Source organism: Geotrypetes seraphini, chromosome 5, assembly GCF_902459505.1.
Source record: "Geotrypetes seraphini chromosome 5, aGeoSer1.1, whole genome shotgun sequence".
Classification (NCBI taxonomy): domain Eukaryota; kingdom Metazoa; phylum Chordata; class Amphibia; order Gymnophiona; family Dermophiidae; genus Geotrypetes; species Geotrypetes seraphini.
Window position 1 is genome coordinate 206,584,149 of NC_047088.1, and position 24,614 is coordinate 206,608,762.

General features: G+C 45.2%; 1 protein-coding gene across 1 annotated transcript in view; it reads left to right on the forward strand.

The window, feature by feature from the left end:
- The first annotated feature begins 9,461 nt into the window (after positions 1–9,461).
- The window catches only part of LOC117360618 (sodium channel protein type 2 subunit alpha-like), a 349,967-nt gene continuing 334,814 nt past the window's right edge, over positions 9,462–24,614 (forward strand). Inside the window, exon 1 of the mRNA XM_033944654.1 lies at positions 9,462–9,567. The gene's annotated coding sequence lies outside the window, so the exon portion shown is untranslated. The remainder of the gene's footprint in view (positions 9,568–24,614) is intronic.

Sequence of the window (24,614 nt, forward strand, 5' to 3'; positions counted from 1 at the left end):
GTACCTAGGAAAAGGCAGCATCTTACATATTGCAGTGAGCAGTACATCAATACACCCATTGTAAAACTAAACAAGCCAGACTAGTACAGATCAATCCTACACAGTCAATCCTAACTGAAAACCATATCTTTCGAACACACAGAACACAGAAAACACCTTTGCCTAGTAAGGAATATGTAATCACAAACTAACCCCTCTCCCTTTTACAAAACTGTAATGTGTTTTTAGCCATGGTGGTAACAGCTCAGACTCTCATAGAATTCTGAGCAATTACCACCATGGCCGGTGCTAAAAAACACTCTACAGTTTTGTAAAAGGGGGGATAAAATAGAAAAACATAGACAAAGGTTAAATTGAACCACCAAGAAGCTGGACTCCGCATACAATGCAACACCACAGAAACAGCGATGCATCTCCCCTAAAGCAAAAAAATAAATAAATATAATTTTTTTCTACATTGTCTTCTCTGGTTTCTGCTTTTCTCATAGTCTTGTCACTCTCTTCTTTTCATCCACTGTCTACCCTCTCTCTGCCCCTTCTATATATGGCATCTTCTCTCTTTGTATTCCCCTTCCATCTCTCCCTTCACCCCTATTATTCTGGCATCCATCTTCTTCCCTTCCCTCCTTCAATGGTCTGGCATCTCTCTCTTCTTCCCTTCCCTCTCCCACACCCCCATGGTCTGGCATTTCACTCTCTCCTCTCCCTTCCCCACACTTCCATCAGCATCTGCCCCCTTTCTTTCCCTCCAACCCAATTCCATCCAGTATCCTTCCCCCTTATGTCTCTCTCTCTCCTTTCCCTGCACACCAATTCCATCAGCATCTCCCCCTTTCTCTCCCTCCACCACCCTTCCATACCATCCTGACCCCCTTTTTCTCCTTCCACCACCCTTCTATGCTCCTCTCTCCCTCCAAACCAGCAAGGTCCCATGATGACTTCTTCTGTTGCCTCTGCCTCTGGAAGATGTAAGTGACGTTGGAGGTGGTGGGCCAGCAGACGCAGGGAGTTGCGGCAAGGTTCCGCAATGACTGCAGCTACCGGTCCACCCCTTCCGACGTCACTTACGTCTTCCAGAGGCAGAGGCGGCAAATGCAGTCATCGCGGGACCTTCCTGCACTTCAGTGCGGCTGCTGATTCTGCTTCGGAATAAGTACGGCAGCCGTGCTGAGGTGCAGATGCCATTTAGAGCAGCTCGAAAGTTCTGGATCCAGTCGGCTATGTACCCCCCTAGGGCTGGCACCCGGGGCAGTCTTCCACTGTATGAGGGGACAAAAAAAAATAAAAAGAATGGATAACTTGACCGATTTAGACGTCATACAATTATAACCACAAAAATATGCCATAAAATGTAATTCTAAACTCAAAAGACTCCAGACGAAAAGCAGACTATAGAAAGGAAACCAGAAAAGACCAAACCCATAGTACTAAGATCCAAATGCTAAAATCGGACATGTCCATTATGAAGAGAAGTGTGGATCACCGCTAATTAAAACGAGTGAGTCTTTAAAATATTAGACAGTAACGGATAGCCAGACCTGGTGGACGGAAGTGACAAATACTGGAGCCAAAACCAGAGCACCGTGATGAAACTTGAATGGAAATATGGATACCTATTTGTACTTTTGAGTAAAATTACGATGCAAACATGTCATAGCAAATAATAAATATGTGTAAACTAAAACCAAGAACAACATATTGTAACACCAAACTCAGAATTAATGAAATAACATGCTAAAAGAACTTACCCCCCCCCCCTAAAATGGGCATATACATACTTAAAATGATGGCTGGTTACGAACAGTATGCCTAGACTATATAGACCTAAACAGGGCAAAAGTAAACATATGGGAAATGAACAGCTGATAATACAGAGTGTATTTTCAAAACATAAGCCCATAGTAACTCAAAGACAAGCCGACCGGGTAGATGAAAAGTGAAACCTGGGAAAGATCTAAATTATTGTTCAAATGAGCTTCCATTAAAACCAAAGAATAAAACCACAGCATCAGGAAAGTAAAAAAGGGAGAGTAAAATGGACTTACCAAAAAGGTCTCTGCACTGATGAGATAAACTCGTACGCAGAATAAATGTGACATGCGACAGTGGGGCTATGATATTTGATCCGTTGAAAGAGGCACCAAAAAAGTGTCGGCAGTGGATTGAATGCACACTGATAGGGGAGGGGCATCGGGCTGTTAAAAAAAGGCTGCTTTAATAAATAAATGAAAATATTGGTGAAAAACTAAATAAAAAACCAAAACCATGATAAAATGCCGAACCTAACTGCAAGTGGTAGTGAAAGTAGCATAAGGCACCCGTAGTACTGTTAGTGCCAGAGCAGCTCCTTGTGACCCTGGGCAAGTCACTTAATCCTCCATACCCCCAGGTACGTTAGATAGATTGTGAGCCCACCGGGACAGAGAGGGAAAAATGCTTGAGTACCTGATTGTAAAAACCGCTTAGATAACCTTGATAGGCGGTATATAAAATCCTAATAAACTTGAAACTTAGAATAAAGGACCATGCTGTACATGAGGAGAAAAAGCAGTTACTTACCGTAACAGGTGTTATCCAGGGACAGCAGGCAGCTATTCTCACATATGGGTGACGTCACTGACGGAGCCCAGATGCGGACACCTCGCAAGCAGACTTGTTTGAAGAAACTCGAAGTCTCGAGTCGCCTGCATCGCGCATGCACGAGTGCCTTCCCGCCCAGCGCAGGGCGCGTCTCCTCAGTTCAGATAGCTAGCAGAGAAGCCAACCAGGGGAGGTGGGTGGGTTGTGAGAATAGCTGCCTGCTGTCTCTGGATAACACCTGTTACGGTAAGTAACTGTGCTTTATCCCAGGACAAGCAGGCAGGTATTCTCACATATGGGTTACCTCCAAGCTAACCAGAATGGGATGGTGGGAGTGTTGGCAATTTAGGAGAATAAATTTTGTAATACTGTTTGACCAAACTGTCCATCCCGTCTGGAGAAAGTATCCAGACAATAGTGAGAAGTGAAGGTATGAACCGAGGACCAAGTAGCAGCTCTACAAATTTCCTCAATAGGTGTAGATCTGAGGAAAGCTACTGAAGCTGCCATTGCTCTGACTTTATGGGCTGTGTCTCTACTGTGAAGGGGTAATCCAGCCTGGGCACAGCAGAAAGAGATACAAGCCGCCATCCAGTTGGAGATGGTACGCTTAGAAATAGAATAGTCCAACTTATTTGAATTGAAGGAAACAAAAAGTTGAGGAGCAGTTCTGTGTGGTTTGGTGCGCTCCAAGTAGAAAGCCAAAGCACGTTTACAGTCCAGAGTGTGAAGAGCTGATTCTCCAGGATGAGAATGAGGCTTTGAAAAAACACTGGAAGTACGATGGATTGGTTGAGATGAAATTCCGAGACCACTTTAGGCAGGAATTTAGGATGAGTACGGAGAACCACCTTGTCATGATGGAACACAGTGAATGGTGGGTCAGTAACTAAAGCTTGCAGTTCACTTACTCTTCGAGCGGAAGTGAGGGCTATGAGAAACACCACTTTCCAAGTGAGATACTTCAGATGAGCCTTATCAATTGGTTCAAATGGAGGCTTCATGAGTTGAGTAAGGACAACATTGAGGTCCCAAACCATAGGAGGCGGTTTGAGAGGAGGTTTAACATTGAAGAGTCCTTTCATGAATTTGGAAACCACTGGATGAGCAGAGAGGGGTTTCCCTTCAATAGGCTGATGGAAAGCCGCAATTGCACTGACATGGACTCGGATGGATGTAGACTTGAGGCCAGAATTGGATAAGTGCAACAGGTAGTCCAAAACAGAAGATAAGGAGGAATGCTGAGGTTCCGTATGATGAGAAAAACACCACGTAGAAAATCTAGTCCACTTTTGGTGATAGCATTGTCTAGTGGTAGGCTTCCTAGAAGCTTTTAAGATATCTCTTACAGATTGAGAAAACTGAAGAGGAGTTACATTGAAAGGTACCAAGTTGTCAGGTGTAGAGACTGCAGGTTGGGATGAAGCAGAAATCCTTGACTCTGTGTAAGCAGAGAAGGAAAAACTGGTAGAAGGTATGGCTCCCTGGTGCTGAGTTGAAGTAGAAGGGAGTACCAAGGTTGTCTGGGCCACCGAAGAGCGATTAGAATCATGGTGGCATGATCGTTTTTTAACTTGACCAGAGTCTTTAGAATGAGAGGGAATGGTGGGAATGTGTAGAGGAAGAGATTTGCCCATTCCAGAAGAAAAGCATCTGCCTCGAGGCGGTGAGAAGAGTATATCCTGGAGCAGAACTGAGGCAGTTTGAAGTTGTGGGGAGCCGCAAAGAGGTCTATCTGAGGGGTTCCCCATTGTGAAAAAATATGATGAAGAGGCGAGGAATGGAGAGTCCATTTGTGAGGTTGCAGAAGATGACTCAAGTTGTCTACCAAGCAATTCTTCGCCCCTTGAATGTAGACAGCTTTGAGGAAGGTGTTGTGGCGGTTGCCCAGTCCCAAACCTTCAGAGCTTCTTGATAAAGGGAGGCAGATCCCGTCCCTCCTTGTTTGTTGACATAATACATGGCGACTTGGTTGTGCGTCCGAATGAGGACTACCTGGTCACGAAGAAGATGTTGAAAAGCGTTGAGAGCCTTGAAAATCGCTCTGAGTTCCAACAGATTTATGTGACATTGACGATCCATACTGGTCCAGTGGCCTTGAGTACGGAGACCATCTAGATGAGCGCCCCAAGCGTAGGTCAAAGAGTCTGTCGTGAGGACCTTCTGATGAGAGGGTGTTTGAAAAAGCAAGCCTCTGGAAAGATTGGAAGAGAGCATCTACCAACGGAGAGACTTCTTCAAGGAAGGAGTGATTGAAATGTTTCGAGGAGGGTCGCAAACTTGCGACCATTGAGATGCCAGGGTCAACTGAGGAATTCTGAGGTGAAGTCTGGCAAAAGGAGTCACGTGTACTGTGGAGGCCATGTGACCCAGAAGTACCATCATGTGTCTCGCTGAGATGGAAGAGCAGGAAGACACTGTATGACAGAGTTGAAGAAGAGCTTCCAGACATTGTGGAAGGAATGCTCTGAGTTGGACAGTGTCCAGAACAGCTCCAATGAATTGTAGATTCTGAGAGGGCTGAAGCTGAGATTTGGGAAAGTTGATTTCGAATCCCAAACTTTGTAGGAACCAGGTAGTCCGTTGGGTTGCTACAATAACCCCTTGAGATGTGGATTCTTTGATGAGCCAGGGAAATACCTGAAGACCATGGTACCGCTACCACTACCACTACCAGGCACTTGGTGAACACTCTGGGAGACGAGGCCAGGCCGAAGGGTAGTACTCTGTATTGATAATGCAGATTCCCCACCCAAAATTTGAGGTATTGACGGGAGGCCGGATGAATGGGGATATGAGTGTAAGCCTCCTTGAGATCCAGAGAGCATAACCAGTCGTTCTGCTCGAGAAGGGGATAAAGAAATGCCAGGGACAACATTCAAAACTTTTCTTTGACTAAAAATTTGTTGAGAGCCCTGCGATCCAGAATGGGTCGCAGATCGCCAGTCTTCTTCGGAACAAGGGAACTGGTTCGATGGCATGGAGAGAAAGCAGAGCTTGAGCTTCCTGAAGAAGGGCGGTCTGGGATGGATTGGAAAGATACTCTCTTGGAGGAAGCTCTGGTGGAACCTGAGTGAAATGAAGAGAGTATCCTTCTCTGATGATGGTAAATACCCAGAGGTAGGATGTAATTAGAGACCATCGGTTGTAAAAATGATGGGGTTTGTTCAAAGAGGTCAAGGCAGATGACTCTATGCACGGTCACCTCAGTACCAATAATACAAAAATAGAAAAATACCCCATCCCTTTTTACTAAACCACGATAGCAGTTTTTAGCGCAGGGAGCTGCGCTGAATGCCCAGCGCTGCTCTCGATGCTCATAGGCTCCCTGCACTAAAAACCTCTATTGCGGTTTAGTAAAAGGGGACCACAGTGTAAAATATAGACAGCAGATATAAATTCAGACACATTTTTATCACTAAATTTAAAATAAAATCATTTTTCCTACCTTGTTGTCTGGTGATTTCATGAGTCTCTGGTTGCACTTTCTTCTGACTGTGCATCCAATCTTTCTTCACTTCTTTCAGCCTGTATGCTTCCTCTCCTCCAGACCTCATTCCCTCCCCCAACTTTTTCTTCCTGTCTCCCTGCCCTTTCTTTCTTTCTCTCTTCATGCCCCCTTTTTTTCTGTTTCTCTTCTTTCCTTCTGTCTCCCTGCCCTCCCCCAAGCCACTGCCATCGGGGAACAGGCCCTCAAGCCGCCGCCATCGGATAACAGGCCCCAAAGCTGCTGCTGCCCCAAGCTCTCCCTGCTTCGGGCCGACCAGCATTCCTCTCCCCGACGTCAATTCTGCTGTCGGAGAGGAAGTTCCGGCCCAGCCAGGCAGCGATTGGCTGGCCAGAACTTCTTCTCCGCCGGCAGAATTGACGTCGGGGAGAGGAAGGCTGATCGGCCCAAGATCGCAATCGACCTATTGGGAGAAATGCTGCCGGGTCCTGCCTTCGCAGAAACAGAAAGTAGGCAGGACACGGCAGCAAGAAGATCAAATTGTAAGCTTCACTGACCTGTATCCTGCCTTAGCCCGTAGCGAATGCATGCTTTGGGGCTCTAACATGTGCGTGCCGGCTTCTCTTCTCTTCCTCCCCCCGGACATAACTTCTGGTTTCGGAGGGAAGCCGGTATGCACACGTTAGAGCCCCGGGCATAAGTTCGCTACGGGCTACGGCGTGAAATCTCCAAGCTGGGTTTTTAAAAAAATGTTGAGTACCGGCGGCAGCAGCAGAATTCACGAGCGGATGATAGCCGGGTGGTCATCTAAATTACCCGGGAGGACCGCCCAGGCTAAAGGCCCTAGGGAGAACACTATACCCTTCTATCCCCTTTCCTTCAGGAAATCATCCAATCCCTTCTTGAACCCCAAAACCGTACTCTGTCCTATCACGCCCTCTGGAAGCGCATTCCAGGATTAAGTAGGCTGGTGGCCGGAGAGGAAGCTAACCGCGTCCTCCTCGGAGCATGGCGTCACGTGACCTCATGATTTTATTTTTTAATATAGTGATTGATTTACATCTGCTGTCTGTTCAGGAAGAAAAGCATTTGTTTCTTTTCCTCTGGGGTTGTACTGCATGCAGTCTTGCATCTTAGGGTTTGTTTGTATATATTAGTACTTTAAGTTTTTGGTCCTGTATTTGCATGGGGTTATCTGTGTTCTGGTAGGAATGAATATTGAGAAGCATACAGTGTGCTTTGTGTAGTTTAATTTTGTGGTTAACCATTATGTGTTGTTAAAACGATTATATTGTGTGTGTGTGAGTATATATATGAAAAATGAATGGAAAAAATGCTGTTACAATTAGTACTATTATGGGGGTGGGGTCTGGAGTGGAGATGGGTGAGGTCTGGCCCACGACTTAGCTCAGTGTTCTTCAACTGCTGGTCCACAAAATACTGTACTTTTTCACTCCATAAGACGCACCCTGGATTTAGAGGAGGAAAACAAGAAAAAAATATTCTGAACCAAATTCCCCTTGCCAGGCTCTGCACCCTATCCCCCCTCTGGTGGTCTAGTGGTAGGCCGGGATAAGGCATAAGGCAGGTAGGGACAGGAAGATGACTTTTTAAAATATGCAATGAAAACTCAGTAACAACTATAGAAAAAGACAAATATAGAGCAAAATATAGACAGCAGATATACATTCTCAAAACTGACACAAATAAAATCATTTTTCCAACTTTTGTTGTCTAGTGATTTCTTTCTTTTTTTCCTTCCTCAGGCCCAATTGTCCCTGCCTCCCTCCCTCCTATGTTCCCCTCACTGCCTTCCAGCCTTTGTCCTCTTCCCCCCCCAAACTCAGGCCCTCAATGCCTTTCAGCCTTTGTCTTCTTTCTCTCCCCTTCCCCCCGTTGTCTGGTGATTTCTTTCTTTCCTTCCTCAGGCCCAACAATTGTCCCTTTCTCCCTCCCTCCCTCCTGTTCCTCTCACTGCCTTCCAGCCTCTGTCCTCTTCCGCCCCCACCCAAGCCTGCCTGCCCGCCCACTGGATTTAATTATCTCCTGCTGCTGCTGTGAGGACACATCGCCGAAGCAGCAGTGGGGGGGGGGGGGAGGGGGGAATCCTGACTCAGCAGTGCAGCACCCAGATGGGCCAGGCGGGTGCAGCGATTGCACACTGCCGGCACTGAAGCCTTACCCCCAATGGAGGTAAGGCTTCTGGGTGAGCGGCATGCAATCGCTGCACCCGCCTGGCCTTTACCTTCTACTTTCGGCGACAATGAGCAACCAGCAGTGGTGGCGACGGTCCTGCAAGGTAACGGGGGGGGGGGGGGGGGATTTGGGTATTTGCTCCATAGGACGCACCCTTTTTTTCCACCCACTTATGCATCTTATGGAGTGAAAAACACATTGCTCTATCCAATTCTCTGGGAGGGCTGGAGACACAGCACGGAGGGGTGAGAGAAAGGGAGAACTAGAGAAACATCATGGAAAGGAGAGAATGATGGAGAAAAGGACATGGAGTAGGATAGTGCTGAATGGGAGGGGAGACACAGAAACAGCAGGAAAGTGAGGGGCACCCACAGGGAGGGGGGTGGTGCTGGAAGGTGGGGGGGGGAGAGAAGCACCATGGGGAAGGAGGATTGGAAAAGTCAGAGAGAAGCACTAAAGAGCTATACAGAATGGGAAGAGGGATCAAAGAAAAGGTGGAATGTGGGTGTTGGGAAGAGAGAGAGAAGCACCAGTGGGGGAGGAGGATTGGATAAAGCAAAGAGAGAAGCAATAAAGAAGTACAGAGGATGGGAAGGGGAATCAAGGACACGGGTGAACGAGAGTGCAGGTAGGGTTATGTGTCCTCTTTTTTGTCTTCACAAATATGGTAACCCTACTTATGGATATAATTATTTCTAGAGCGGGCGTGAAGAAGAAGAAAATAACTCCCGGTGCATTAATGCTTCCCGTTTTGGTGGCAAAATAACATTGTATAAGAATTGCTCCAAATCATCGCTTCAGTAATTCAGTACAGCTGCATTCGCTTTCATTCTCTACCTAAGTAGATGCACCAAAGCTCGCACTGACACCCGTATGGGCCAGCAACATCAGATATCAATACCTGCACTACTGGGGCGTGGGCACAGAGGCTGCACGAGGAGGAGGTTGCCACACACACGCGCCAGTAGATCAGGTGACCTCTAATGCTGTTGGGCCCGCGCAGGTTCTATTGCGAGCCACATTGCATCCGTATGGGCAGAGAACAGGTATCCGCTAAGTTGAATTTATTGAAGGATAGAGAAAGCGGTCTTTGGCTCCTACGAGGACTCCGCAGCAACTGCCTCCGTCCTCGCAAACCCCGTTTCCGTGAACCTCTCTAGTTTAGTTCTTTGAGATCACCCGCAACAGGCCCCGCAGCTTTCCTTCTCTGGCGACTCGCCCTCCTCTGACGCTATTTCCTGTTTCCGGCAAGGTGTCCCACCTCAGAGAGGGAGAGGTTGTGTCATAGGGAACAACAAGCATCTGAGAAGGAAAGCTGCAGGATTGTCGGTGGGCAGCGTCAGGTAGGAGTTTGCTGGTGGGGAGTGTTTGAGGGAGAGATGCCGGATCACGGGCAGGCAGGGAGAGGGGAGACATGCTATACCTAGGAGAACGGAAGCAAGAGGGAGAGATTGCAGACTACGGGGAGGAGAGACACAGGTCCTTTGGTCCTTAGATGCGTGTGCGGAAGGATGCTCAGTGTGTGAGAGCAGCGGCATGCATGTGACTTGGTATTTTTGTATGGATTCGTATTTTTTTAAATGTCTTACCTCCCTTGTACGCAATACAGTCTGCGCTTTTTGCTTCCACACTGAGTGGTAGAATCCATTTCCAGATGAGACCAGACCAGTGCTGCAGCCTGATTGATTTCTCTCTGTCGTTTTGAGAGTACTGTCAATATTAGAAGAAAAAAAAAAAAAAAAGAAGACACTATACGGCAATGAATGGCTTTAAATGTAGCGTTCCTAAATATATTTTCCCCATAACGGTACTAGTTACTGACTTTGACCTTGAAAAGATGCTTCTTCATAAGAATTGCCATACTGGGACAGACCGAAGGTCCGTCAAGCCCAATATTCTATTTCCAACAGTGGCCAACCCAGATCCCAGGCAGTAGGACATACCTGCAATGAGACATCACTAGATTCCAGACTTTAGAAGTGGTCTAAATAACTTTATACCAGTCTATTGTAGAAAATACTGTGTACAGTATATACACTGGGATTAGTTTGCGGTAGGGCTAAACGGATTTCAGCCAATAAGAGAAGATCCCATGGTGGAAATAGCTTGAAGATGTCAAGGGATGTAATTAAGGAACAGCAAGAAGAGTCATAATTCTCTCTCACTTTTTTTTTTTTATTATATGACTTTAAAAAACCACTGTAGTTATTAAATTTAGTTGTGTAAAACATATGTGTAGTGAAAAAAGCTCAGGGTTCTCTTTTTGTTTCTCTGAATGTTTGTACATAATGTTTTACTGTACTGGAATTTATTCTTGTACTTTTGCATATGCTACCTTGTCTCTCCTGTTATGGTAATGCAACCTTTTACAAAATACTAGTGACACATTTTTATTTAGATGATATATTTATTTACATTGATGCATTTATTTGCTTTGACTTGCCTTACTACTAATGTATTCAATGTGAAGAAAACAAACTCAGTTTGGCAACAAAAATAATTGAAGCAAATGATGTGTTGATTTAGACATGCTAGTTTATAAAAGGAATCTAGAAATGACCCCCCTCCCCCCCAAACTTCACAACCGATAAAGGAAGGAGGGGAGTTGTGCCTTCTTTCAGAAAACCAAACCAAAACAATGTGTTTCAGGTTGGGAAATTTTGCTTGTTTGTTTTATCTGTAGTTCTTTTTCCTATAGATCTTTCTAAATATTAAATGATTAATTCCATGTTTTTTTGTAAGTTTCCAATCCTGTCCATAGATAACTAGCACTCCTGTCTGTTGATATTTCACCATATGCTAATTCAGGCCAAAAATTAATCTGTGTACTTAGAATGTTCCATAGATCTTTTAAGTACCATCACTTTACGTTTTTGCTTTAATTACTTACCATTGTTCAGGACAGTTCTTTCACAATGAAAAAAAACAAATTTCACTACAGCATACCAAAGTACTTCATGCGAGCAGATAGATATCAGTTTTTCAGCTCTTAAAACATTTTAGTAATAAGATCAGTTAAATAAAATTCTTATCCTTAATTTTACACTAGGTCTTTGTATTACATGAGATATTTACAAAAGAAACTTGAGATTACTGATGATCTAAAAAGCATGGGTATAAAACTCGATCACATAAGGGGCCGAAATCTAAAACGCAGGATAAGTTGTATACCGATCGGTAAAACACGCAAAATATCTGCCCAATTTAAAAAAGCCAGCAGAAGCCCTGACAGCAGTGACAGGAGGCTGTTTCTCCTGTCACTACTGTCGGGGCTTTAGCAATCCGTGCAGTTGGCTGGGGGCGTGCCAACAATCCTCTCCATTTGCATGCAGGTTTTTAGTGAATTTGTTGGCCTGCATGCAAATGGACACAGATCGGAGGTTAGTGAATATAGCCCTTAGTCTTAGTAGAAGTATAGATCCTTCCTCACCCTGAGACATCATTCCAGCAATCCACCTGGTTATTTTCACCTCATCATTCCAGCAATCCAATTGGCTATTTTCACCTCATAGATGTTACCATACTTAATCTCAACTTTATTCAAATAGTCATTCTAGGCATAGGCAGTGGAACGCTTTTTTGTTTGGGGGGGGGGGCGAAAGCTCCGCCCCAGACCCTGCCCAATCTCCACCCCAGACCTCGCCCCATAATAGTACTAATTATAATACAATTTTTCCCATTCATTTTTCATATATGCACACAGTATAATTTTATTAACAACATAGTTAACCACAAAATTAAACTACACAAATCTACTGTATGCTTCTCATCATTCATTCCTACCAGAATACCCAGCCTTGGTCACACATGTAGAACACTATGCAAATACTGGACCACAAACTAAAAGTACTAATATATACAAACGAAACCCTTGACTAAGCACTCGGGATTCCAACCACCTTTCAGTGCTTGCTGGAATTTCAAACTAGAGACCCAGTATCGCCTGACTCCATATACTTTCTCATGCCAAAGAAAGGCTTTGAAGAGTGGCAGCCTTTTCTAGATCTTCAGCATGTGACTGCAGCTATCAAGATTCCATGATTCCGAATGGAGACCGTGCATTCGGTCATTGCAGCAGTGTCTTCAGGACAGTTTCTTGCTTCTCTGGATCTTACAGAAACGTGCTTGCACATCCCCATTTTTTTGCGGGTTCAGATTGAAATGGCATTATCAGTTCTCAGCCCTACCCTTTGGACTGGCTTCAGCACCCCAGACCTTCACTATGGTAGTGATGATGGCTTACCTGCGACAGATGGGTCTCCAGGTAAATCCTTATTTAGAGGGCTGGCTGATCAGAGCTCCCTCATTGGCCAAGGGATGCCGCATGTTGGAGCGGGTGCTCCAGGTGCTGGAAGACCTGGGATGGAGTCAGATTCAAAACATTAAAAAAAAAAAGACACAAAAATGCACCAACTGACGCCCACGCACTCGCTTGGATACCTGGAAGTTCCTTTCAACATGGCAGCGGGCCGTGTCTCTCTGCCAGACAGAAATTGTATGCTCAGCTTTCTTTACTTCTGGAGCGGCCGGTTCTTTCGGCATGGGATTGTCTTCAGGTTCTGGGTTCAATGGTTTCCACGTTGGATGCAATTCCTTAGGTGACGGTGCACTTGCGTCCTCTACAACATGCTTTGCTCTCTCGCCAGGTTCTGCACAGGGATGCTTTGCAGACCTGTCTAACTTGGACTCTGGAAGCTGAGCAAGCATGGCCTGGAGGCTTCTCCTGCAACCGCTCCGCTGGGGTGTTCCACTACATGTTGCCTCCTGGATTGTGGTGATGACAGAGGCCAGCCTTTGGGGCTGGAGAGCTCATTACAAACGTTGTCCTGTTCAGGGGTGTTGGACACCATCTCAGTGACTGAGGTCATTCCATTGGTTGGAGCTCAGAGCCATTCGACTAGCTCTGTTGAGAATATAGAAGACGTTGGTGGACCAAGAGATCCTGTAATAGGTAGGGCGATAATTGGTAGGAAAATCTTATCAATTATCTTCCTATCAATTTCATCCTACGAATTGTCTTCCTACCAATTGTTTGAATCCCAGAACATGCCTACTCTTTACTCCAGACTTTCCCTCAGTGTTATTAAAACCTATTTTTTAGCACATGGGAAGCATATGCAAAACCTACCACAGGACACCTCAGCACACTCCGCAGTAGTGCTTTTTAAGCTGCAGCAAGCACGTTAGCCTTAGTAAATGGGCACATTTCTATGCTGCCTTTCAAATGATCAAAGCACCCTCACAACAAATTTAGGGACTTTTTTTACAAAGCAGTGATAGTGATGCTGCTGCAGTAAATGCACCAAACCCATTCAATTCCTATGAGCTTTGGCAGCACTGCTACCGTGGCTTTCTAAAAGGGCGATGCAATATAAAGTACTGTCGATAATTCATCAAGTCTTGTATTCTAAAGCACCTGGTTGTTTTCAAGATATGCTGGAGTGGTATTGTCCAAGAAAGACATTAAAATCTGAAAATGATATGAGATTATCTACATAAAATGAGAGGAACATAATACATGCTAAAGTTAGAAATTCAATGTTCTCAGTTGTAGGTGTGACATTCTAGTTGCTAGGTCAGTTGCGCTTATGTAAGCCTAGAGATATCTTTAAGAAACTTTTGAAGACACAACTATTTGTTGATGTGTTTATGTGAATGGATTGTGTATGATTGGTAGTTATGTTAAGATCTGCGATATCTTTAGAATTTGGAGGAGATATTGTTTGTTGATGGAATTATATGACTAATTATAAAAATGGACAGACGTGTGGGTAGTAGCAGCTTTTATTAGATATAAGATGTATTGTTTTAAATACTGTGTTTGTTGATTGTAAACTGACTACCGTATTTTTCGCTCTATAAGACGCACTTTTTCTTCCCCCAAAAAGTGGGTGGAAAGAAGCACCGTCTTATGGAGTGAAAACCCAACCCCCCTCCGGCAGTCTGGCGCTGCTCCATGAATGCCTTTAAAGCCTGTCTGGCCGTTTTATGTGGATGTTTGTATGTTAACAAATTTGAAAAGGAGTTCTTGTATCCATCTGAGTATCATCAACATATACTATTGTGGAAGCAGTACATCGACGATGTGTTCCTCGTGTGGACAAGTTCTGTAGAACTTTTTCAATCTTTTTTAACCTGGTTAAATGGTTGTAACTCTCATTTTCAATTTTCAGCTCATACAAGTTTTGTTCAGGTTCCGTTCCTGGACATTCTAATAACGCTGGATGGGACAAGTTTCTCTACTACTTTGGTTTTGCAAGGATACAGATTGAAATAACCTTTTACAGAACACCAGTTTCTACCCCAAACATCTGAGAATTTTTGAGGCTTCGCCGCTTAAGCTCACACAAAAATGAGTTTATTGAACGAGCTAAGGAGATGACAAACCGGTTCCTGGAAAGGGGTTACCCGGCCCAGGTGGTTAAATGGGTTTACAAGCATGCACTCTTAGCTCTCCATGAATGCCTCTTATAAAAAAAGATAATTAAACAGCATTGGCATGTGATGGGTACCCACACAAAGTGTGTTAACAATTTCCTCATTTTTGCATTCGCTTGTCAGTGCAATTTGAGGGAACGCTTGACTAAATCCCAGTATTTACCTCCTACTGAAATCTCAGAGTCTTCTGTTGGACACAGACCATGTGCTGCTGTACAGTGTGTGCTTATGCAGTTAGCACACAAGCTTTCATTCACAATGGCAACACTTAACACAGTACGAGGCACGTATGATTGTCTCACAACAGCAGCTGTATATTAAAATTTTTTTTGTCCCTGCCCAAATGTTTATGTAGGTTGCATTATAGAGCCGTATTCATGAACACCTTAGCAGAATTCGGAGGGAGGTTATGGAAGCTCCCTTAGCACAGCACAGGAAAGATTATCTCACAAAGTGACGGACCTTAGATTTCTAGTTTTGGACACTGTCTCTCTGCCACGTGGAGGGGATCTGGCAAGAGCCCTATGGAGAAATGAGCAGCATTGGATTTACCATTTACATTCCATGCACTCTGATGAACTTAATCGAGTGGTGGAATGGTGTGCATTTTAATGATCAGTTTGTGTTATTCTGGTTTAATTCCGCTGGGGTTTCTGCACTGGATTATCATCTTCATATGGTTTTCCCTTATTTATTTTTCATGGTTTTTCACACATTCTTTATATATATTTTTTTACAACGAAAGTTAGGTCTTTAAACCTCAGGTAGTGTTGAAGTTCACTGCAACAGACCCGTTGACTACATGAGCTATGATGTCACCAGAGCTGGCCTTTTAGCCTCGTTCTGATGCCGGTCTTTTTCCCGGGGCGTCTTTTTTTAAGCTACAAGTGTCAAAGTCAGAGGGTTCAGGTACCTGCCTGCTAGCCATGCTAATGTGATTTTATTTTTGTATTGTCATTGTTAGAGTAGTACATAGGGCTAAATTCACTAAGCTCACTGATCATGTCCCGACCAGTTCACGAGCCTTTTCTGACCCCGACCCAATTCACTAACCTGCCCGATCCTATCCGCACCCGATGCGCACATGAAAATGAGGGGAAATGCATGCATAAGTAGGAAGGCAACGATTCACTAAACCAACGAAGGAATATCGATTGGGCTGACCAATCCAAAAAGAAGCAACTGCTGAGGACCAGTCGTTCATGTCCTTGCCGACTGTCCTGAAACCATCAAAATAAAAAAAATCTCCCTTGTGCAAAAAGTTATCTGCCATCATTTAAAGGCAGTCTCTAGGTTAAGAACAAGTTAACTTTTTTAAAGTTGTTCTTAAGTCAGATTTTTATGTAACTCAGAATTTGTAGATTTTAAGTTTCTTGCTGCTTACTCTGCTCCCAACTGACAAAAGGGCCAACTGTCCCTACCACTCTTCCCTCTTAAGATACTGCATGCACAACCACAGACTGTGTTCTTAATGTAGACATGCATCATTCCCGAATCTGCTACAGGAGAAGTGTAGGAGTCTATGCCACTGGAAATACTGCTCAGTGAAATCAAATGTAGCCGTGACCGCGTTCTTAAGTCTGAGTCGTACTTAAGTCCGGCGTCTGTAACTCGAGGACTGCTTGTACTGTGTTGATCAGGGACTTGAAACCAACAATCAAGTCATTAAAGATTATTCTAACATTTTTGGAGCATCTGTTTCACAGTTCACAAAACCGCTGTACATTCAGTGAAAACCTGTGGAGAAAGTAATATGATTGCTTTGCTAGACCACTTGAATGTGTAGAAATAAAGACCAACAAAAAATTAAAAATTTTAATACATCTTTTGACTAGCTTTCAAGAGAGAATCTGCATCTCAAATGCAAGAAACACATGGTGCTTCTTTTTTGTTTTTTTAACAGTTATAAGATGGGAGAAACTTGTGTGTAATATGCACACTTCTCTTGAATTTGCAGATAGGCCAAAGTGGATAATATTGCATCAGTGTTGATCAGTTTTACTTCCTCTTTAGTTTGGTACCCATCTGTCCAGTACAGTGTGTTCTAGCCAGTATGCCTGCCTTGTTTAGCTTGTGAATGATGAGATCTGAATAAGCTTTGCCAGAGAATTATTTTTTTTAATCTGAATTAATAAATCTTCAGATGGAAAATCAGATTTACCCTGATATATCTAATTAGGACAAGTAGGTCCAGGGATCTTGCTAGACCACATTTAACATTTCTTGCAAATATTAAGGCCTCCTTTTATGAAACTGCGAAAGCAGTTTCTAGCTCGGGGAGCCACGCTGAATGGCTCGCGCTGCTCCCGACGCTCATTAAACATAATTATAAAGTTTTACAACTATTTCCCCTCACTTGAATGTGGCTTTGTCAATGAAAGGTAATGTTTTTTATTGCATGCAATGAAAGTAATTTTCATAACTTTGCTTAGAAATTGTTCTCCCACTCAGAGGAGGTTAAAGTATGCATGCTATTTAATTCTGAAAATCAGCTCGAGTAGAAAAAACTACCCATGGGCCTGCACATCCTAAGCATAGTTTAAAAATTGGCCTCTATCTTAATTCTTGCTCAAAATACATTTAAATACTCTAAGACAGGGGTGCCCAAAAGGTCGATCGCAAAGGCAACACGTCAGAGAGGAAGTTCCGGGCTCTCTGACTTCAGAATTGATGTTGGCGGGGGGGGGGGGGGGGGGGGGGAAAGGCTGCTGGTCTTTGCGGCGTCGGGAAACAGGGAGAACTCGGCAGCAATGGCGATGGTGGTTTGGGGGCCTGTTCCCAGATATCAGCGGTGGCTTGGGGGCCTGTTTCCAGACGATAGCCCCGGTGGTGGCTTGGGGAGAAAGTACGGGGAGACAGAAAGATGGGGAGGCAGAATGGGGAGACAGGGAGGCAGAATTGGGAGACAGACAGGGAGACAGAAAGAATGAAAAGGGGCATGGAGACAGAAAGAAAGACAGCAGAGAGAAAGAAAATAAGAAAGGGGGCAGGGAGACAGAAAGACAGCAGAGAGAAAGAAAGTAAGGAAGGGGGCAGGGAGACAGAAAGAAAGGGGAGGGGCAGGGAGAAGAAGGAAAAGGGGGAGGGAACGGAGTGTGGCAGGGGGCAAGCAGGGAGAGAGGAAGAGAAAGTTGGACTCATGGAAGGACAGAGATGTTGGTTGGGGAATGGAATGAGGTCTGGAGGAGACAAAGCATGCAGGAGGCAGAAAGGAGGGAAGAAATATTGCATGCACAGTCAGAAGAAGAAAGTGCAACCAGAGACTCATGAAATCACCAGACAACAAAGGTAGGAAAAATGATTTTATTTTAAATTTAATGATCAAAATGTGTTCATCTTGAGAATTTATATCTGCTGTCTATATTTTGCACTATGGCCCCCTTTTACTATACCGCAGTAGCAGATTTTAGTGCAGGGAGCCTATGAGCGTCGAGAGCAGCATGGTGCATTCAGCACAGCTCCATGCGCTAAAAACTGCTATCGCAGTTTAGTAAAAAGGGAGGGGGTATATTTGTCTATTTTTGTATAGTTGTTACTGAGGTGGCATTGCATATTTTAAAATCATCTGCCTTGACCTCTTTGAAAAAATCCCCCCCAATATAAATGATAATTAACATTTTCTCTGCGTACAGTGTGCTTTGTGGTTTTTTAAATTTTATTGTTGGTAGGTCATTTTGACTTGGTCATTTTAAAAGTAGCTTGCAAGCTCAAAAAGTGTGGGCACCCCTGCTCTAAGAGACCCTCTGGGACTTCAATCTTGGTAAGAGGTTCATATATTATTTAGTGTTGCAAGCAGATAAAAAAAATATTATTACAGAATCCTGTGCTGGAATCATGCAATGGTTCCGAAACCATATAAACTAGAGACAGGGAAAGGGGATGTGGGTTTGATATGTTGTCTTTCTGTGGTTATAGTCAAAGCACTGGATAAATGCAAAGTGATGCACACTGGGAAGAATAATCGCCAAATCATAGTTTCCAGATGCTATTGTCCACATTAGGAGTCAGCACTCAAGAAAAACATCTAGAAGTCATTGTAGATAGTATGATGAAATCTGCCCAGTATGTAGCAGCAGCCAAAAAAAGCAAACAGGACGTTAAGAATTGTTAGGTGAGGGATGGTAAGAACTCATTTTGAATATTGTCTTTAGTTCTGGTCACCATATCTCTAAAAAGGAATTGATCTTTAATTTCATTTATGGACTTCGGGGCCGTTAGTGCAGCGCGGCTTTGTAAAAGAGGCTGTATATTTACATAGGTTCAAGGCGATGGGGAGCATACAGAGAACAGTTAACCATTAATAAACCAAGCAAGAATATATATACTTATAAAATAAGAGACATTGTCCTTAACTTCTGGATTTAAAAAGTTTCTTACAATGTAGTAGTATACAAGATATTGAGAAGAGACAATTGTTTAACATAATAACATTATGTCAGTAATGTCGGCTAATCAATATATTATTCAAAAATTACCACTCTTGAGTAGAATATTTTAGACCTTGGAAGTGTAGCTGCATGAATCGGCACATTCCATGCAGATTTATCACACCATTGTCTTCAGTCCAACAAACTCATAATTTAACAGTTTAATTTTTCAATTTCTATATCTCTCATCTTATAAACTGTTTAAACTCAATGATTTAGTATAAATAAATAATATTCATCTTTTAAGTTTAGAAACGGCTAGGGGGATCTCACTCCGACATAAAGCTACAGCAAAACATAGGCTTTATCAAGGATATTCCCCTGTAATAAAAGGTATACCTAGTTAAGGTATAAGTTCTAAATATTTTTCTTAGACTTAATTCTAGTGGTGTAGACAGGGCAGGAGTGATGTCCCAATCATGGAGATATTTTGAGAGCAGAGCCAGAATGAGCAGGAGAAACAGGGGGGGATCACTCCTGCTCCAACTACAACCCTAGATCACCAAGGACTTCAAGATAGGCCCAGAGAAGGAAGGGGGCAACTCCTGTTTGGGGGAAAGGCAGCAAATGGGACAAAGCAGAAATTTTCAGCTTCCACTAAAAATATATTGTCATTTCCAACCAAAACTGAATATATGGTCAAAAATTATTAACCTTCCAGTTAAAACTGAAACTGGGCAGAAAAAGTATTTGGGGCCAGTTCTGGCATTCCAACCATAACTGCAACCAAAAATTCAGTTGGCCTCTAGTGCTTAGGCACCCTGGTAGCATTTATGTGTATATGATTTCAAGTGCAACTATGCTAAACTTTTGTGCCTAAATTCCATGATGTAGCAAGGGTAGGAGGCACCTGGGGCGGTAGCGCCCCCCACTTCGTGCCTTCCTCTCCACCCAATGATCCTTCCATGCTCCACCCCACACTCGCGCCCTCTCTTCTCACCTCTGTACCTCTTTAAATCTTTGCCAGTGCGAGTAGCTTCTCTGGCCTGCTGCTCACTGGTGTTGGCTTGCCCTCTGATGCAACTTCTTGGCTCTGCGACTCGGAAGTGATTTCAAAGGGAGCCAGGCCGGTGTGAGCAGCAGGCTAGAGTAGTTACTTGTTCTGGTGAAGATTTTAAAGAGGTACAAGGGAACGGGGAAGGGAGGGCGCGAGCTTGGGGGAGGGGGAGTGGAGAGGTGCTGGCACCCCCACCAAAACGGCACCTGGGGCAGTTCTCCCCCCCATCCTTTGCTAAGACACTGCCTAAATTCTAGAACTGCTCCTGTTCCTAAACTTTTGGAATCCAGTCTGTTGAGTTTTTCAATGCCTAAATTGAACTGGAGATTTCAATACTATTTGATTAATAAATGTTGCCTAATATATTAGGGCTAAAGTGATTTTTATCCCTTCCAGGTGACTTATTCCAAGTCTGATATATCAGTGTTTTTCAACCTTTTTGTACCTATGGACCGGCAGAAATGGAAGAATTGTTTTGCGGACCGGCGGTTGAGGAGTGCTGGTGTGCACTTGGGTGCTGCTACTGGACTGCCAAGGGAGATGGAGGGGGGGAAGGTAGTGACTTTTCCTATTAGGAGGCTGCTCCTCAGCCTACCTGGGGGTTCGGAGGTCGCGTCTCGCGCTGTGTCTTGCTGCTCCAGTTTTGTGCCGTATGATACAGCAGCGGGACCTTCATTTCTTTTGGCCGGGTATGGGAGCGGGGAGACCTTCCGGGGAGGACCGAGAGGAGAGCGCATGCCGGGGAGGTGGTGGCTTTCTTTGCATGCACAGCGGATGCCTTCGGGCAGCACAGTCGGTGGACTCGCCACGCGGCGGCCGCTTCACACGCCTCCAGCTCTCTAGTGGCCTTTGACCCAGAGTTGCCTATTGGCCACTGCACTAGGTTCGTGCAAGCTCTCCGTTGGCGGCCCCGGCACTGCCTGGTAGTGTTGGAGGACGGCTGCACTGGTGTTTTTGCCTGGGTGGTCCATGAGGCGTTTGAAGTGAGCCACCTTTTTAACTTGGTGCTTGCAGGGAACGCACTCCTTCACAGACCGGCGGGAGATTTTTGCGGACTGGCACCGGTCCACGGACCAGCAGTTGAAGAACACTGTGATGGATGTTTATTCCTGTATATAATATTGAAAGCTCAGGCATTCTTATTTCCTTTGCTTCTTTAGTGAACAGAGCTAAATGCAAGATGTCAGAATGGGAAATGAGTGCCAAGGAAGTAGTCACATTAATTATTCAGAGAATTTTGCACAGTGAGCATAAGAAAATGTTATTTTATGACCTGCTCTGGTGATTCACTCCCATATTTATCATTGGAAAATTTCCAACATTGCTTTAAGGCAGTTACTAACCACTTTTTCCAAAAGAAAATACCATCTTCAATTTAGTATTCTTGTAAAATGAGTTTATTTATCATATATTTCACTTAAAACTAAGCGGATAACAATGTGGTTAGCACTACAGATTAATTTTTGTATTTGTGTGTGATCAGGTTCTCTACTTGTGTTATGAACTTAAGGCTTCTTTTACGAAGGTGTTCTAAACGCGTGGAATAGCGCACATAGCTGCTACCGCCTCCTTTTGAGGTGCGTGCGATAAAAACGCTTGCGCACCTTCGTAAAAGGAGCCCTTAGTAATGTTTGGTTGTACATTCATCTTTTTCTTAGATGTATTTAACGCTTAGGGGGCAGTTATCAGCATGGGCACAGCACAGGTTCAATTTTATACAGTTAAGACCTGTTACTAATAATCTGGGTTAACAGTAAAATAATCCATTTTAATGGTATCCCATGTCAATAATTTCCTCACCTAAATGAAAATAGCTGTTTGTGTATTTTTACAGAAAGACAATATTTAGGGTCCCTTGTACTGAATTGTGGCAAGTACCGTATTTTCACGCGTATAACGCACACCCGTGTAAAACGTGCACACGGGTATAGCGCACGGGAAAAAGAAATTTATGTAAATAAATTAATATATAGCGCACACATGCGTATACCGCGCATGCTGCTCATTGAATTAAAACCTTCTTCTGCCCCCCTTGAAGTCCTGTCCCCCCTTAAAGGTCTGCCTGTCCCCCCTTGAAGTCTTGTCCCCCCTTAAAGGTCTGCCTGTCCCCCATTGAAGTCCTGTCCCCACCCTGAAAGCCTGATGCCCCACCCTGAAGGACCGCTGGTCCCCCCACCCTGAAGGACTGCTCGCACCCCCACCTGAAGGACCGCTCGCACCCTCCCCCCCGATATCCGATTCATCCCCCAGCTCCCCCCCCCCGCACCGTTTGCGGTGGAGAAGCAGCCTACCATGGGTTCGCGATGCCAGTGAGCCCTGCTGCTTCCTCTGCCGGCGGTCCTGCCCCTTCTCTGAGCCCTGCGCTGCTTCCTCTGCCACGGTCCCGCCCTTTCGGGGCAGGACCACGGCAGAGGAAGCAGCACATGGCTCAGAGAAGGGGCGGGACCGCCGGCAGAGGAAGCAGCAGGGCTCACTAGCATCGCGAACCCACGGTAGGCTGCTTCTCCACCGCAAACGGTGCGGGGGGGGGCTGGGGGATGAATCGGATGTCGGGGGGGGGTTGCGAGCGGTCCTTCAGGGTGGGGGGCCAGCGGTCCTTCGGGGTGGGGCATCAGGCTTTCAGGACTGAATCGGACGTTGGGGGAGGGGAACCAGCAATGTAAAAAAAATTGTAAAACGCGCTCACGCATATAACGCGCATGGTTATGCTCGGTTTGTAAAATCGTGTATAACGCGCACGTTATATGCGTGAAAATACGGTACTAATGTGTGATTACTGTAACAAAAATTGGCTTACAGAAGGGGCGCTGAGGAGTCCCACAGTAATGTTTTGATGTGCGCGTGCTACCAACTTGCTAAAAAATAAAATATGGGGTTTTTTTTTAGTGCTGGGGGCAGGTCTGGTTAGTATGTAGGCATTGCTGTGCGCTAACTGATTAGCGCAAGTTGGTTGATTTATTTATTTATTTAAAGTACTTATAACCCACACTATCTTGCCATTCTACACAGGGAATAGCATGTGAGTCCCTACTGCTTGCAAAATAGGTGGTGGTAGGGGAAGGCCCTAACGAGCCTTCGTAAAAGGAGCCCAAAAATTATTTATTCGCAAAGACCCAACACTTGGGGCTCCTTTTACAAAGGTGCATTAGGGCTTTAACGCGCAGAATAGCGCACGCTGAATTGCCGCATGCGCTAAACCTTAACGCCAGCATTGAGCTGGCGTTAGTTCTAGAACTATAGCGTGGGTTTAGCACGTGATAAGTTCGTGCGTGCGCTAATTTCTTTAGCACACCTTAGTAAAAGGAGCCCTAAGTGTTTCGACGAAAAGCCTGCATCAGGGGTCTCAAATAACAAACAAGCAAATATCAAACATATACCGTACATTCCAATATATGAAAAAAGGATATTTTTCTATATTCTAATATATGCAAACAATACCAAAAAATTTAAAACCTATTTCATTGTGTTAAAAATACAAATTTATAAAACATCTCATCGTGTATTCTAACATGTAAACATAAAACGTTAGCGGCGCATGCGCTTTTAAAAAAGCGTGATTCCTGCCGCTGTGGTGTGTGATCTGTGGCTGTGTTCCATTTTAGAACCCGGCCAGGGATCACTCTGGCCACTCCCCTCCTCCCGTCTTCACCAACCCGAAGCAAGTTCAACACACCTCCCGTCCTCACCTCACCAACCCGAAGTAAGCTGGAACATACCTCCCGCCCTCGCTCACTGCTGCTGCCGCTGCCGTTGATCCTCCTCTTCGGGGCAGCCTGCGATCGTGGCTGGCTTTGACGGGCCTCGCGGGCCGCTTTCTGGCCTCGGTGGCACGTTCCCTCTGACGCACGGGATCGCATCGGGGGGGAGCGGCCTGCGAAGTTCGCTGGGGCTGGCCACCATGATCGCGGCCTGCTTTGAAGAGGAGCAGGTCAGAAGACGCCGGGATGGAAAGAGGGTAAGCAGGGGGATTAATTCAGGGGGCCAGAGGGAAAGGGGGCTGCTTTGGGGGGAGGGGTGTGCTGAGAGGAGACAGAAGGGGCCATGGAGAGATAGGGAGAGGGAAAGGGGGCTGCTTTGGGGGGGAGGTGTGCTGGGGACAGACAGTTTTGCTCTGGGGGGAAGACAAGGGGCCATGGAAAGACAGGGAGAGGGAAAGGGGGCTGCTTTGGGGGAGGGGTGTGCTGAGGGGAGACAGAAGGGGCCATGGAGAGATAGGGAGAGGGAAAGGGGGCTGCTTTGGGGGGGGAGGTGTGCTGGGGACATACAGTTTTACTCTGGGGGGAAGACAGAAGGAGTCATGGAGAGACAGGGAGAGGGCAAGGGGGCCGCTTTGGGGGAGGGGTGTGCTGGGGGGAGACAGAAGGGGCTATGGAGAGATAGGGAGAGGGAAAGGGAAAGGGGGCTGCTTTGGGTGGGAAGTGTGTTAGGGACAGACAGCTTTGCTCGGGGGGGAAGACAGAATTGGCCATGGATACACAGGGAGAGGGAAAGAGGGCTGCTTTGGAGGGAGGGGTGTGCTTAGGGCAAA